Here is a 16,495-nt window from a genome sequence, read left to right on the forward strand (position 1 = left end):
CTTCTCAGTAAAACATTTTTTAGCACAAACACCAATACAGATTAGATTTATACAGTATATATATCTAATGCCCTGCTGCTACGTTTTGTGCATTCTGAAAACACAAAAGCAGTTCCCAAGAGTCCAAGAGCAGGTCCCCCGGCCTGAATGAGCCCCTGTTCTCAGCACAAGAGCATCACCCAAAGTCAGGTCAGCTCTGGGCAAGTGATCTGTGTCATCAAGCAGGGCCCATGCTCAGTAGGGTCCCTTGCTTGGTTAAATCAGGTATGTCACCAACTTGAAATTCTTAAAATTTTCATCCTTAAACTCATGAGGTCCAATGGGGCAAAGGGGCATGCATGTGAACAGAGGAGATATGCACAACATAGGTGTCCCTCATCCCTTGCTCCCCTATTCACATATAGCTTTGGCAATGCCTCTCGGGCACAGCATTCTGGCGGCCCCAGCATGTGTTGGAGTTTAACGAGACTCAAACTGAGTACAAGGTAAGCGTGTTATGGAAGCCATCTGCTTCCAGAGTGTGATAGAATGTGCACGTTTCAAGACGTGAAATAAAAACAATTGAGTTAGTTTTGTGAAGTGTTTCCACTGTTCTGGTAAGAATTAAATTCATATGCATGTACGCAGTACGAAAAACAAATTGCATAATTTCAGTGATTTTGCAGACAAGTTAAGTGCTCTTCCATCCCCATTTAAAATTGGCACTCCACGATATAAAGATGAATGGTATAATTCATGCTAATAATTTAAAATTTTAATTTTTGTTTACTTAAAATGACCATCCGACAGCAAATAAAAAAGACCATGGCAAGTTAAGAAAAGACCGTGACAAGTTAAGAAAAGAAACTTTTTTCTATTTTGTGCCTCTAATGCCCTTTCTTTTGTGCTCTTTGAACAAGAAGACTCACCATCTTAAGCTGCAACCAACTTTGCCTCCAGTCCCCTGCCCCATGTCCAAATGTCCAACCTATCTTCATCTAGGGTGAGTTCACCCTACTTCCCTCTCTCACTGGAAGAAGGAGAAGATTCCGCTTCTGTTTTACCCCAGGAAGAGATCTGTCTTTCCAAGACCATGGTTAATACATTCAGTTGTTTCATGCTTCATATTTCATTCATTCAACAAATATTTGTGTGTTTATACAGTTAAAATAATGACCTGTCAAGTATCTTCCCAAGAGAGTAAGTACTTCATCCACCCTGTTTCTGACACAGCAGAGAATTCCTGCTGAAATGGAAAGATCTCAGTTCAGAAGAATACTGCTAGGAAACTTGGGGACTGAGCCTAGGTGAGCCACCCCTCAACGTTCTTCACCCACATTCAGGAGCTAATGATTTCCAGAGGTGGCCACTGCAAGGAATTCACAGGAACACGGGTCACTGTGTCAAGGATCATGTCAAGAAGAGAAGGTCACCAGTTCCAAATATTTCAGAGGTGAAAAGGTCATTCTTATAAATACCGTATCCTTCACATTCAGCACACCACGGTACATGCTTTGTCACAGTTTGGTGGGCCACCAGGTGTCACCGACAGAGCCTCCACCCAAAAGAAATCTTAGTCTTCACCAACCAGATGTCACTCTTATATCTTGGTCAAAGGCTTCTTCCAGGAGCAGGCATGGGTCAGGCTTTTGTGTTGGAATTGACTAAGTAAGTGGTTCATAAGGGGTAGCTCGGAGATCTCTGGAGATTCTGGAGACCTTTCAGTGGTTCATCCAGTTAAAACTATTTTCATAATAATACTGGAATGTTATTTGCCTTTTTTCACTCCCATTCTCTCATGAATTTATAGTGTCTTTTTCTGGAAGCCATATAAGATGAAGATTCCATTGCTCTGATAGCTAATGAATGGAATGGATATTCTTGTATTTCAAAGATGTCTCCATTCTAATTTCCAATACAGTTAATGTTTGTAAGTGTCAGCTCCCTTCGATCAACAATAATTTGGAGTCCCGAGACCAGAATGTTTGAGAAGTGCTGGACCAAGTGAAGTAGGTATTCCATTTCTCCAAAGTTGGATCTATTCTCTCCTTCCTAAGATAATTCTTTCTCACAGATCCAGCAGTTCCAGTGATCCTTATGACTCACTAAGGAGATTGCCATGTCAATGATCAATGGGCAGGTGAGTATAATTCAGCCTCAGTCAGTTTGACAAGCAGAATACTAAAGGTGGACACCTACGGGACTCTGCAAACTGACTCTTCATATGACATAAGCCACACACTATGTTTTTTGTAAGCAGGGGGATTTAAAATGTTCTTGCACAAAGAACAGTCCAGTATATATTGATTTTTAAAGTATGTTTAAAGGATATAACTACGTTTCCCCAAACCAGTTAGTTAATTAATTAATTAATTAATTAATTAATTGACAAGTTAGATAAATTGCATCCCACAAAGCATATCCCTGGAAAAGGAAATTTCTACTACTCCTAAAATGTCTTCAGTACACACACACACACACACACACACACACACACACACACACGAAACCTGTCATGGACACATATGGTATTTAATGTATACCTGTTACAGAGCAACCAATGCTTTTACCTTTTCATGAACTGTGAGTCATTCTGCCCCAGAGAGGGCTTTCTGAGCGTCATAAATATTGATCATACTCCCTAAATTCTAACAGGCAGTTTCCTCAAATATGACTGATACTTCTCAACTTCACTCTTTATTCTCCGTATTCAGTCACAGTGTTGACCACCATGGAGGAAAAAGACATTCCACGTAGACAGAGACTCCGGACAACTGGAGCTTAGTCACTTCAAATTCCAAGTCTGTCTGTGTGTCTTTCTTTCTTTCTTCATCCCTCCTCCCTCACTCTCTCTGGTCCATTCATTCATTCATTCATTCATTACCATTTCTGACCATGAGCCAGGAATTGTGCTGGGCCCTGAGCGCATAATAACAAATAAAGCAAAATGTGTGCCCCAAAAAGCTCACAGTCTTCTGGATGTTGAATAGAATTTGTCCCAAAATTTATCTCAATGGTCTTTAAAGTGATGTATGTGAAGAAAATATTAGAACTTCTCATTTGTTATTGTGTCTGTTTTGAGGTATAAATAATATATTAGGTTAGCATCACATGCATAAACTATAAAATATATGACTACTGAAAGTGAGTACCCCCCAAATTTTTACTGACAGGGTGTTGCAGTTAAGAAAGTTTAGAGACACAGATTGAACATGCTTTGCTAGGCCTCCTTTTTTAAAAGAAGGAGTCAGCTTATTGTCATCATGGACACTTTCTTGGCTGTTGAGTTAATCATAAAATTAGTATATGCTCTTAGCTGGTTGGTCTGTGAGGGCATTAAGAGACGATATACTAGATCGTCTCTTTTGCAGAGGCAGCGAGACCCAAAGCAGCGATTGACTTGTCTGAACCATAACCCAATTTGGTGAAGGAGTTAGCAGTGTTTTTGAAAGTGTGATTCTGAGTCACCATCACAGTGGGAGAGGCCTCGTGGAAATGCAAAATTCTGGCCTGAGGATCTGGACTTTTTTAATCCAAACCCTCCAGGGCCAGGGCCCTGGCTCTGGGCTCTGTGTTTACAACAAGCTCCCCAGGAGATCCCCGAGCACTCTGGGGGCTTCGGTGGGGGGAATGTGGAGACCAGGCCACGGTTCCTGTGCTCCCGGCACCAGGCTCTCTCTCTCAGGCAGGTTGTCATGGCTTTTAGAGCAGAAACTGTGGTGTTCAGTAACAGATGTGCTGTGCTGTTTGACCTGATATAAATGGCTGTGGAGTGCTGATTTTGCTAATTCTGGGACTGTTTCTCAGGGGCTTGTTTTTATCTCTTCCTTTGATGTCAGGCTGTTTGCCATCATTTCTTACTGCCTTTAGTGTGATCACTGCTAATCTCTCTTCCCTTCTTCCTCGTCCCCCTTCTACTTTTCTGCTTTTAATTTGTGGTGGGCTGGGAGTCTACATAAATGGGCTTGTTAGGAGTGTGTGTTAATTAAGAGTCAATTAGACATAGTTAAAGTGCATTGCTTTGTGACTGGTGTTTCCGGGGCTTCAAGCCTGCTTTGCTTCCTTCCTGCTTCTCAACAGAGTTCCAGAAGGCAGAGGTTGAGAGACGCCTGACCTCTGGGTAAGTAGGGCACTAGGATATTTACTTTCTTGTCACATTTCACTGCTGTCAAAGCTCAGAGAGTCTGGCCAGCCCCCAGAGGAGCCAGTGTGCTTAATGATTCAGGACACCTGGGTCTGACCCACTCCTCCTACGTTTCTCTGGGCTCGGGGTGATTTACAGGAAGAAGGGATGGGATCCAGGACGGAGGAGGAAGGGTGTACCCTCCGGAGTGGACCAGGAAGTAGGTATCAGCTCCTCTGAGAAACACACTAATTTCCAGTTCAAGAAGGGTCTAGGTCTGTCCCCCCTTAACAGCTGCTGGGGAATGTCAGCCGTGATACCCACAAGGGTAAATCTCTCTGGGGGTGATGGGGGGTAGAGGGCCATCTCTAGCTTAGAAGGCATAATAAATATATTCAACACTAAAGTTCTTCCCATGTGAAAATCCCACTATATTTCTTAAGACTGTCAATGGATAAAAGTATCTTTCAGGCCTAAAATTTGTCAGTGATGCTGTTGTTGAATGATGTAAAGACAAGAAGGTGGTAAAATTCTCATCTTCATCTTGTATCAGGAGATGAAAATCAGTTGTCCTCACGATGCCCCAGGATCCTTCACTCTTCCTTCATTATACATAAATATACAATATTTTGAGCAGAGACAACTCTTCTGGCTTTCCAAAGTTAAAAAAAAAATGAGAAAAATAAAAACAAAATGGGAAACCAAAGTCAATGTTATTTCACTTCATGGGGTTCTGTGCTTCTGATGAGCTAATTTCTTGTTTTTCCCAGAAAAAGTAATATCTTTAGCTAATATCCCAGGTTGAGACATGCATGACTGAAGCTTAAATGTGTGTTTATTTAAAAAAAAAAAAAGGATTTGAAAAGAGGCAAAAAGCAAAAGGTACTTGTATGCAGGGAAGGATCATCCCGATCCATTTTCAGTGCTTAATTACAAATCTGCTCTGACTAATTTCCTTATTGTGCCCACAGCTGCTGTTCTTTTGTCACCAGTTTATTTTTCTTTGAAAATCTGAAAGGCATCAAGGCTCGCCCGAAAGTCATCAGGAGCAGAACTGGTGTCCCAGATGCCTCATTACTGGTCTCGTTTACAAGCCTGTTTGGTTGTTTATGTCTTGCATTCAAATCATTTATTTTGTTCAAACCCTCTTTTGCTTTGGAAATGATTTTAGAACACCGGACTGCTTTATCACTCAACCGTTTGCCTTGCTGGGTAACAGGAACATCATGGTTTAATCAACATCGCAATTTCCCAGTAATCTCTGGGCAGGCCTTATTTGGTAAATATCAAAAAGTGTAGAGCTCCAAGGGCTCTTTCACAATGACCCCGGGGTCTGAGTGCCTTTGTTGGAAAGCAAAAACTGTTGTTCATATGAAATCATTGTGATTTTGGAAGATGTTCATCTGTAAACCTAAATGTCACGTGGGGTGGTTTAGAACTTGCAAGGGCTTTCCTCTCACAGCCAAGAAGATTGGCTGCTAAAACTAGCCAAGGCACTTGTGGAGCTGGGGTACCGTGGATATTAGGGGAATGCATTATATTGCGAGCAGCATGGCTGAGAGCTTACGTGCTGGTTCTGGAAGAGTCAGAGAGACCTAAGTTCAAATCCTAGCTTGGGCAAGTTTTCTTAACCTCTGATGCCTTAGTGATCCCAAATGTAAAAGGAAAATGAGCAGCATCTAACTGCTAGAGTTGTAATGAGAATTACATCAGTTAATGCTTGGAAAACCCTAGGCAAGAAGGTCAGTCGTGCAGTCAATTCAATAAATGCGAATTATTACTATTACTATTATTTGTTTCTTGGGAAAGCAAACAAATTGTTTGGCCAAATATTTGTCTCATTTTTTATTCATATCATATTGTGAGACACAATCTAAGCTGATGTGAAGTGAAAAATTTTATTAACTGCTTTAGATGGGTGATTATATAATTTATGATCCAAGCCGGGACACTTGAGAGTGAAAATGTGCACTCTTAGTAATTATACCAGGACGATAGGCATAAATTAGGACCATCACAGGCAAACCACAACACATGGACTCCTTGCCATAGAAACCTCAAGCCAAACATTATTAGAACTGGAAATAACCTTTTATACTTTCTGGTTCAACGCTCCAGTTTTACAGATGAGGAAAATGAAGTCCAGAGCAGTGATGTAACTTACCCAAGGTCACACAGCTAATGATGGAAACCTGAGTCTGAAATGTTAGTCCTCTCATTTTAAGTTCAGTGCCTGCCCCACAATACAGTCCTGTTTGCAAATATCTTTAGCAAGACTGGCCACTATTTTTTTCCTGATTTCTTCTACTGAAAGGGTCCCAAGCCAACCTGCTCTCTTTTCCTCCATTTTACACGGAACAGATCACAACCTGGACAGAACAATCCTCTTGTCATTCTTTTAACTGACATCCCCCGTGCTGTTGTTCAAAGTCATTTTCCCATTCTATTTATTTAGTCATGGGTTGGATGAGAAAGAGCACAACTGTTCCCTCCCTTCTTTCTATTAAGAAGTTCTTTTAGGTCGCTCCTGATTACTCTTTGTTCCCTTTTCCTTTGGGATCAGTGAGTTAACAATTAGATCTTTACCAGGATACCAGGATTTTTCTAACACATATCGCCAGGACACATTTGTCTCTAAGCGCCCCGGAAATCATGCATGTGAACATACATCTTTAATCCCTATTAATTATACCATATGTATAATGTTTACATGTCATAGATCTCGGTGGCTTTCACATGAGGTGATTTTGTTAGGTTATAGAGACGAGGCAAATACTCCATATGCAGGATTTGACTTTAAAGACACAAGGGAGCCAGCTGATCAGAAATCACACGTGTCAGGCCCTGCTAAAGGTGCCTCACCAGCCCCTCTCTTTAATGAAGACCACATTTTATAACCATGCCCCCATGCAAATGCAAATTTATGTAGATTGTTTATTTAGACCCGTGCTTTTGTACATCAATCTCCATGTACACCCGCCTCTCTTTTTTGCTTTGAAAGAGATAATGTGGTTATTCCAGTCATATCTCTCTTGGTTTTATGGGCTGGCGTGCCCATAAAGATGACAAGAGGAGCATTTCACGGGGAGCAGAAGTCTGTTCTGTGTCCAGCCAGGGAAGCACAAGGCTCAGGCAATGAGGCGGGTCAGGTGCCTCCTGGATGTGTGGTTCGCTGAGGACAAGGGCACCCCCTGGACTGTCACACGGCTGCTGGGGTCCGCTGTGGTCTCTGGGGGAGTTTCCACCAAGTAGCCTTCCCCAGCCTTCTGAGGCAGCGGGCCTCTCCCTGCTTGCGGTGTTTCACACCTGGATTTACCCCTACAGGTACCATCCGCAGGGATCTTTTCATATCTCTGATTAAAAGCCCATTTTTGGAAGAAAGAACTAGGACATGCAGATGGTGGATTGTATTTATTCAGAACCTGGTCAAAATTGAGTGAGCTCTCCAAACTATCAGGGCCAAGAGGACAGTGTAATGATTTCATTTTAGGACGAACATGAGTCACGGTTAAGGTCACTAGACCGCCATCAAATACATTTGAGGTCGAGCCCTCTCTGCATCACAGTGTGACCTTGGGCAAGTTACTTAAACGCTCTCTGCCTCAGTTTCCCCATCTGTAAGCTGGGAATGGTTAGAGGCTCGGCTTCGTGCAGTGCTATGAAGATTAAATGCTGCGAGGCACACAAGTCCCTTGGCGTAATGATTGGCACGTTGGAAGAACAAAAGAAACGGAGGCAACAAATTTATTTCTCATACAGTGCAGTGACTCAAAGGTGGCTGAAGTGTTTTGTTTTAAAAAATAGACCCCAAAGCTCAGGCAACAGAGAAGTTCAGAGTGTGCGGTCTCTCCCCTGCATGGAGACCTCAGACCCGTTCCCCGGCCCCGATCATCCACATCCACCCACAGAGGGATGGAAGGCCACATTTGGAGCCATGGCTCATGGTGGGCTTGGGAGACACAGAAAGTACAGGTGGCAACCCCTCTGCGTAGCCCCGGAGGCCCGACCAAGCCCCAAGCACATGTTCAGGCTCATTGTCCATTTCTCCCATATGTGGTTCCCATGACATTCTGTTCTCTCTGTTCTCTTTATCTGGACCTTTCCTTCCTATCTTTGTTTAAAACCCAGGCCATTGAAATGGCTTCTCCATGAAGGCCTTGCTTAGCACCTTTTTTTGGAGGTTAGTATTGCAAATAGGTAATAATAAAAAGCATCTCCTTTGAACTCCCCAGCTAGAAGGGGCCCATCCTCCTTCCATCCCTTCTGCAGAGCACCGACTATGACAGGTGCCCGAAGACAGGGACGGGGTGCCTTGTAGGGTAGCTACCTGTCTTCTTGTCCTGTTCTCCTCAGAAGACCAGAAACCCTACGGAGGCACGGAAGCTTGTAGATGATGTGCGAGGGATGAGGACAATGGTTTGGGGAACTGGACCACGGGCATAAGAGGAGGCAGAGACAAATGATGCTGCACATGTGTGACTCCACATAGCCAGTCAAAGGGCACAAAGGAGGATAGAACATCCTCAAAAATCCCCGGATGATCAGGATCACGCTGACTCGACCTACCGGCCAGGCTTGCCTCCAGTTTGTTATACTGACCCTTTCTGTACTTAAGGTGTTGTAACGTATCTTGTAACACATCTTGTAAAGGGTTGCCTGAGGGTTCATCAGAGACCACAGCCTCAGAACAAAGGGGAAAAGGGTCCCCTCCCAGGGCCACCAGGTATCTCTCCCTAGTGAGGCCACCAGACAGGGTGCCTGAGCCCATGCATCGAACATTCACTTTGATTCTCAGCCATAGAGAAATCGCAGCCCTGGGTCCCCAATACCTCTGGTTTTCAAGCACCCAGCCCAAAGCAGAGACAGGGCCTCCATGCCTCCAGGCTCTGCCCTCCATCCCACAGCCAGAGGGGTCGGGGCGGGCTCAGGTTTCACGGCCAGCACGGAGGCCCTGCAGGTAAATTCCAGCCTGTCCATTTGATGTGAAATCTTCCAGCTTGACCAAGAGTCACTGACCTCGAGAGCGGCAGTTTAACCTCCATTATTTGGTTTATATTGGTAATATTTACATTGGGAACTTGATTAAAGCTGACCTCTTGGTGAAAACGGAATCCAATACGTATTTGAAACCCTCCTGCTTTCTCCACCCAGTGTCAGGTGCCATCTGTTTCACTTCTCCCCTAATTGGTAGACTGGCCTCTACTCTGCCGGCATCCCCCTCCCTTGCTAACTTGTGCAATGCCTTCCGTTCATTTCTGTGTCTTCACCCCCCACCCGGGTGTCCACCAGGCGAGGGGCCGCTGCTTGGCTGAGTTTGAGGACAGCTAGTCTGTCATAAATATAAGGTCTTATTTATCACAAGGTACAGAAAAGACATTGAATACCACCCCCACCCCCGGTCTTTCTGTGCTAAGGAAACGTTCACCCCATGCAGCAATTCAGATATCCCCGCTCCCACCTTGACAAGGACAACTGAGCTCCCAGGGGAAGGAATGCAGTAATCATAGGTTTGGGGTAAGGCTCCTCTTCCTACATGAAAATTTTATCGGTATTGCTTTTCAGATCAATATGTCTGTAAAATTGAAAGGGAGGCTACTGATAAAATGTTTGTTCGCTGACACGTCCAGGAATTCCACCGTCGCTCAACTGGCTCAGTTCAGCAAGTATTCATCGATTGCCCCCCTTTGAACGCAAGACCACCTGCAAGCAGATATGCCTGCAAGGGATGTTAAATCTAAGGGACAGCTGTGCGTCAGGGGTGGAGACAGGGGTAGGAATCAGACATGAAAACACAGAAGTTAAATAATGTAAGACTGGGAAGTGAACACTCCGATGGCCTATGCGTCAAGAACCCAGTTTTGCCACAAGCTAGCTCAGGTGTCTTTTTGTAAGTCATACAACCTCCTGGACCTCAAGGACTTTCTCCGTAAGGAGAAGCATTGACCTAGAAGGTAAATTTCAGCTTGATAAATTCATGACTCCAACAATGTAAGACAGCAACATAAGAGTATCAGAAGATTGAATGTGAGGAAATTGCACAGGCGAAGTCTATTAGAAGGAAAGTGCTGGTGCTGGAAGTGGGTCATAGAATAGAGCCTGAGTTGCCTGGGAACACTGGTCCTACAGCCCTGGGCCTATGGTTCCTGCTGTAACTTTGCGGTATGAGGCACAGATGGTGCATAGATCCTGATGGTTTGGAGATCAGAGGTCCAACTTTCAACAGGGAGTGTTTTCCTGTATCTCAGGCATATGATATCATGTCATTCTTACCATAGCCCTGTGAAACTGGCCTTATTGTTCCCATTTCACAGATGAAGATGGATGCTCAGAGGGTTAATCTCTGGTCATACGGAGAGTAGAAGCAGGATGTGAACCTAGCTTTATCCATCTCAAAGCCCACACCCTTCACCTGAGCCACAGTACCAGCTGTCAGCGCTCCCCACTGAGTCAGCTCAACATTATGCCGGCGTGTGCTGAGTAAAGGAGATGACCATGGCCTCACTCACCCTGAACACCACCCCCCAAGGAAAACAACAGGCACACACGGCTCACTGAGGGGCATCTGGTCTATTCTCCTGTAAAATGAAAGAGCCCAAGCTTCTCCAGAAGGTAGGAACAAAGCCAAATGCTCGGAAAGAAATAAAAACAATGCACATAACAATGAGTTAAAAGACTAGATCAAAAGAAAGGCAGGCCAGCAGCTGAAAAATGTTTGGGGAGCTGAAGCTTTTTCTTTGAATCCAGGAGAGTGTTGGGGGCACCTTACAGGATACAAAGAGGCAAGGCGATCTGGCATTAGTAGTCATTCTCAGTTTGGGCTAAACAGGCCAAAGCCTTTTGGAGGCAGAGACTCCTCTGTAAGTCAGCCTGACCACACATTCTCTGGCAAACTCCTCCCTTGGTAGGGCACCCCCGGTAGAGTTCCCAGAGCCCTGCTGTGCTGAACCTTTGGAAACTAGACTGTAAGTGTGGAACCAAGATGGCACGCACTTAGAGGTGGGCTTCGGGCACTAGAAAGCCAGTTCCACATGTCACAGAAGAGCATATCAAATTATTGGAAATAATGTGATAAATTGAAAAAAATTTTTTCAAGATAGGGCTTTTTGTATCTAGCCAAAGAATTTCCTTCCCTTTATCTAAACAATCAGAGGATTTGGTTCTCTCAAACCCCAACCTTCTCTGTCTGTGAAGGTTATTATTGGCTTGGTTAAACAAAGTACTTGTTTATAATAGATATAATAGATGACAGAGTCATTTTGAAATTACACAGTTGGTGTAATAAAACCAGTTAAAACCTTATTTAAAAAATGTCACAGTTGGTCAAATGTATTAATGGCATATGGTTTAGTTTTCTTTCTTTTTTTTCCCCCAGAACAATATGTGCATTCTCATTTCACAGAGTAGAGGATTAATGGAGCAAGATAAACTTTCTCCTGGCTTTTCTTCTAGACAATCTACACTTTCATTAACTGACTCTAGCTTTATTTATCCCCTTTCTATGTCTTGTCTTCCCCATCTTGTCTCTCTCTTCCCACAGTACCCAACTATGGAATTCCTAAAATTCTGGGTAATGTAAGAGATAAATATTATATCATGTAGAGCATGTTTTAGACGGAAAAGTTAATGCAGAAATTACACACTACATAAACAGAATGCCCACCACTGGCAGGCACGATTATTTTCTCCTGTTGGTATTACCAACTGTAATAATAAAGTTAAAAATGTGCCTCAAAACATAATATTTCAGCTGCATGTAATTGTCATACCAGCAAAGAACATAATTGCATTATTTGTCTCCTCTCAAATCTCTCACTCATCGCTATACCTTTCCTAAGATTTCCATTTTGAGGTTCACTTGGTTATTTCTAGAGAGAATGCACTGACTGAAGTTTTGGGGTCAGGATTCACCAGCCAAGTTGTACCTGGTCGAGTGGGTCATCACCAGAGCTATGCCTGAGCTTTGCCTGGAGCTGGGAGATGCCATCTCTAATCTACAACCCTGCCATGAATTTGTTTTTTGTCATAAATGAAGCATGGGGCTGTGCTTTAATTTTCCTCACTGCCCTCTGTCAAGTAATAACCATAAATATTGTCCCGAATCATTAAGTCACAACCTGAAACGTGATCTTGCCCAGCTCCCGATCAGACGGCCATCTGGAAGATGAAAGAAGTCTATTTGGGTTTCGGAATGATCCAGACTCTAATTTGTAGTAACAGTCTTAACAGGCTGTTTCAGAGACATTAACCAGCAACTTGTCTCAGGTTCTCAAGGAAGGTCCATTATCCACAGTTGGAGGTATGTGCTTCCAGCAGAACCGTGAACTGTAACTGTTGGAAAACTACCCAGGCTTGCTGGCTTTCAATCAAATGCCACACTCTTCCACGGACACTAGATTTCTACCCAAGGGCAAGAATATATGTATAGAACAAATGCATACTAATATATCTTCAAATATTCTCTATGTCACAAAGAAAGCAAACATTACAAGAGAGGAAAACAAATTGCAGTTTCTACAAGCAAACAAAAATGCACCATGATAGATATATAATTTTTCCTATTACCCTGAGGTTACTTTTGCAGGGAAAAATAAATCCTTCTCTTATTTTGCTGTAGAAATAATCATGTAAACACAAAGAGAAAGTCATTCTCTAAAATCTGTGAAACATGCTTAAACATGAGTACACCACTGGTCAAAGGACCTATTAGCCAAGCAATTACTTTAAATATCTGCTTTTCTTGACAATTAAAGAAGGAAGCAAATCAACAGGAGATGCCTTTCCATTTCCACTTGACTTTGGATTGGAAGACCGTGTTTCTTCTCCAAGCTATACATAACATCATCTTCATGAAGGGAGTGTGTTGAATTTAAATTTTGAGCATTACAAATACACTTAGAATTAAAATGAAGATATTTATTTATAAATGCATGAAATGAGTGGTATTTTAGGCAATGAGCATGTCAGTGGTGACTCTCAGCAGAACCAAACCAATGCTAATGGCCACAAGAGCATTACGTGTTCAGGAAAGAAAATTTTGCACCAGTTTTCAACAACCTTGTCCCTTTGCCTCAAAATCTGCTTCAGTACCTCTCACTTTCAGTAATTAAATATATGTATTACTGTATGCTAGCTACACTGGAATTAAATTAAAAACTTAATAAAAATAAAAATATATATTAACTATAAAAACAACTACCATATGGTCTCACTCATATGTGGAATATAAGAAATAGTGAAAGGGACCATAAGGGAAGTGGAGGAAACTGAGTCTGGAAAAATTAGAGAGGAAGACAAACCATGAGAGACTCCTGACTCTGGGAAACAAAGGGTTGGGGAAGGGGAGGAGGGTGGGGGGATGGGGTAACTGGGTGACAGGCACTAAGGAGTGCACGTGATGGGATGAGCACTGGGTGTTATACTATGTAAGGCAAATGAATTTAAATTAAAAAATGAATGAATAAATAAATGGCATGAAAAAGATGGAGGAAAAGAAATTTAAGTGCATCTCATGGCCTTATTTAATCTTGGTTTGAAGAAACCAATTGTAAAAAAAAGAAAAAGTCCATAATTTGAGGCCATCAAGGAATCTGAACACTGGCTGAGTATTAGATAAGATTTAAAATAATTACTAATCTTGTTAGATGTAATGGTATTGTGATAATGTTTTTCCTAAGTCCTTATCTTTTAGAGATACATACTTAAGTATGAAATGACATCTCTAAGTTTGGCTTTAAAATACTCTAGAAAAAGATTAATAGTTATTGAAGAGGGGTGGTAGATAGGAATGGCTCATTACCCCTTCTTTCTTTCTACTTATATGTGTGCCCGCAATTTTTTATAATAAAATATTTTTAAGAAAAAAAAATTAAAAAAATATTTTTAAGTGTATTGGTTAGCAGTCTAGAGCAGTGGTTCCCACCCAAGGATGATTTTGCTCCCCTGCTCCTCCTTGGATTCATTTGGTAAAGTCTGGAGGTATTTTTGGTTGTCACAGCTGGGAGGTAAAGTAGTACTGACATCTAATGGGTAGAGGCCAAGGTTACTGCTAGACACCCTACAATGAAGAGGACAGTAAACAACCTCCACAATAAAGAATTACCCAGCCCCAAATGTCAGTAGTGCCAAGACTGAGAAACTCTGGCCTAGGTTATGTCCTATCAATACGCAGTTGATAAATATATAAAATATATCCTCTGTTTTTATAGAGTTTATAGTCTTCCAAGGAGAACAGAACAAAAAGACAGGTAGCTATCTTACAAGGCACCCCATCCCTGTCTTCAGGCACCTGTCATAGTCGGTGCTCTGCAGAAGGGTTGGAAGGAGGATGGGCCCCTTCTAGCTGGGGAGTTCAAAGGAGATGCTTTTTATTATTACCTATTTGCAACACTAACCTCCAAAAAAAGGTGCTAAGCAAGGCCTTCATGGAGAAGCCATTTCAATGGGCTGGGTTTTAGACAAAGATAGGAAGCAAAGGTGTTCCAGATAAAGAGAACAGAGTGTAGTGGGAACCACAAATGGACAAATGGGAGAAATGGACGATGAGCCTGAACATGTGGTTGGGGCTTGGTCGGGCCTCCGGGGCTACGCAGAGGGGTTGGCACCTGTACTTTCTGTGTCTCCCAAGCCCACCCTGAGCCATGGCTCCAAATGTGGCCTTCATCCCTCTGCACATGGACGTGGATGATGGGGGCCGGGGGAACGGGCCTGAGGTCTCCGTGCGGGGGAGAGACCAGAAGCAGCAGAATGATTTGAGTGTACACAAGTGGAGACACAGATTCCCGTCCATGGAGGGCCTACTAAGTGTCAAGCCCTGCTCTAGACACACTGCGTGCAGCATCTCTTTAACTTATATAACACGAGAGAGAGAGAGAGAAAGAGAGAGAGAGAGAGAGAGAGGTGGTATTAGCCCCATCATATGGATGAAGGGGCACCAACGTGGTGAGATGTGTGGCTTTCCCTAAGGTCCCAAGGCTCCTAAGTGGCTTAGGTGAGATTCAGAGCCAGAATTTCTGATTCTCAAACCACACAGTGAGTCTCACCTTCTCCACACTCTCTGCACCCGACAGTAGCACCCACCGTGGCAGTGAGCAGGGTGCTCCCGGCTGGAAGCAGGCTGCTGGTGGGCTGTGGAGGTGGGCGGTCCTGGGGAGAGCCTACACAGGCCGGCCGAGGCAGGTGGGCCTGGAGGGCAGTCACCACTGTTTGAAGTCAGACTCCCTGAACAAGTGGGCAGCTGGTTCTTAACTGAAGGGGGAGGGGGAGTGCACATAGCTGGGAGGGGGTGGGGGCCTGCATCCTCAGCAGCCCTGATGCTGCATCTTCAGCATCTCTGGCCCAGCAGCGCCTTGGCCGTGGGGCTTTGAGAAGCTTATGGTACTTGAGCATTTGGCCCAGGGGAGTTATCAGAAGGTAGAGAAGGAGCAGGAAGGCTGCCAACTGCATGTCAGGGTTCCCAAGTGGAGCCCAGGCTAAGGAGCCGTTTGGGTGGTCCCGAATTGGTACCTTCCCAAAACAAGCAGGGGCCGCCTACATCCCGGCTGCCTCCCGCTGCGGCCCTAATCCCCACCCCCGGCTGCTGCCTGGGCTTCCAGAGCTCGTTAGTGCAAGGAGAGGAAGCTGTCCCGTCTGGGCAGAGTGGGTCAGGAGAGCAGGTGGGTGGGACGAGAGAAGCTGGAAGCCACCCACTCTGAGGGACTCAACAGAGCTGGCTGCGGGCAGGGGAGGGACCCTGGAGCGGGCTGAGGGGCTCAAGGGTGCTGGCTCACCCACCATGTACATGCAGCAAATCACAAAATGCCTCACAGACAGAACAGATGTCAGTGCTATGACGTGGACTTAGGGTCAGCTAGACCTGGGTTCAAACCCCAAGGCAATTACTGGGGTGAAGAGTTCTAATTTCAGAGACATTATGTGTCATGGGCAGCTGGCCTGCTATGCAGAGCCGACAACAGAGAACCCCTACTCACGTAAGGGGTTGGTGTTCAGACCCTCAGACCCCTCAGGATAGGGCAACAGCGTCGTCGTTCTTATATTCCTTAGCTACCAGCCTTCCCCCCATCCCGGCTGCCCATCTTGAATGGAACCTTTCTCGATGCATAGTTGTCGGACATTGCTTGGGCAGCCCAGTGAACCAGACTCGGCGTTGTGTGTCTAACCCTTCCCTGACCTCAGCACCGGGAGGCTCTGGGGGACACTGAGCAAGCCCACAATGCCCAGATTTTTGCCTCTTCAGACTTTTGCAGTCTTAGAAAGCACAGCGAGACTCTCCAGGGGGAATTGACCTCGTGGATTGTTTGTTATCCCTGCTTCCTGGGGGGCCAGCTCCAGCAGGCTCGCAGATGGCACCTCTTAGGATTACTCTCAGGCAATTGAACCCTGGATAAGGTGTAGAAG

At 44.2% G+C, this 16,495-nt stretch overlaps 1 long non-coding RNA gene across 1 annotated transcript; it reads left to right on the plus strand.

Annotated features, from left to right (window-relative positions):
* Positions 1–3,676: 3,676 nt before the first annotated feature.
* On the plus strand, positions 3,677–5,888 carry LOC111098803. The gene is made up of 2 exons (XR_005369564.1): positions 3,677–4,099; positions 5,074–5,888. It is a non-coding gene; the product is annotated as an uncharacterized LOC111098803 (long non-coding RNA).
* The last annotated feature ends 10,607 nt before the right edge of the window (positions 5,889–16,495 follow it).

This window comes from Canis lupus, chromosome 14 (assembly GCF_011100685.1).
Source record: "Canis lupus familiaris isolate Mischka breed German Shepherd chromosome 14, alternate assembly UU_Cfam_GSD_1.0, whole genome shotgun sequence".
NCBI classification, from domain to species: Eukaryota; Metazoa; Chordata; class Mammalia; order Carnivora; family Canidae; genus Canis; species Canis lupus.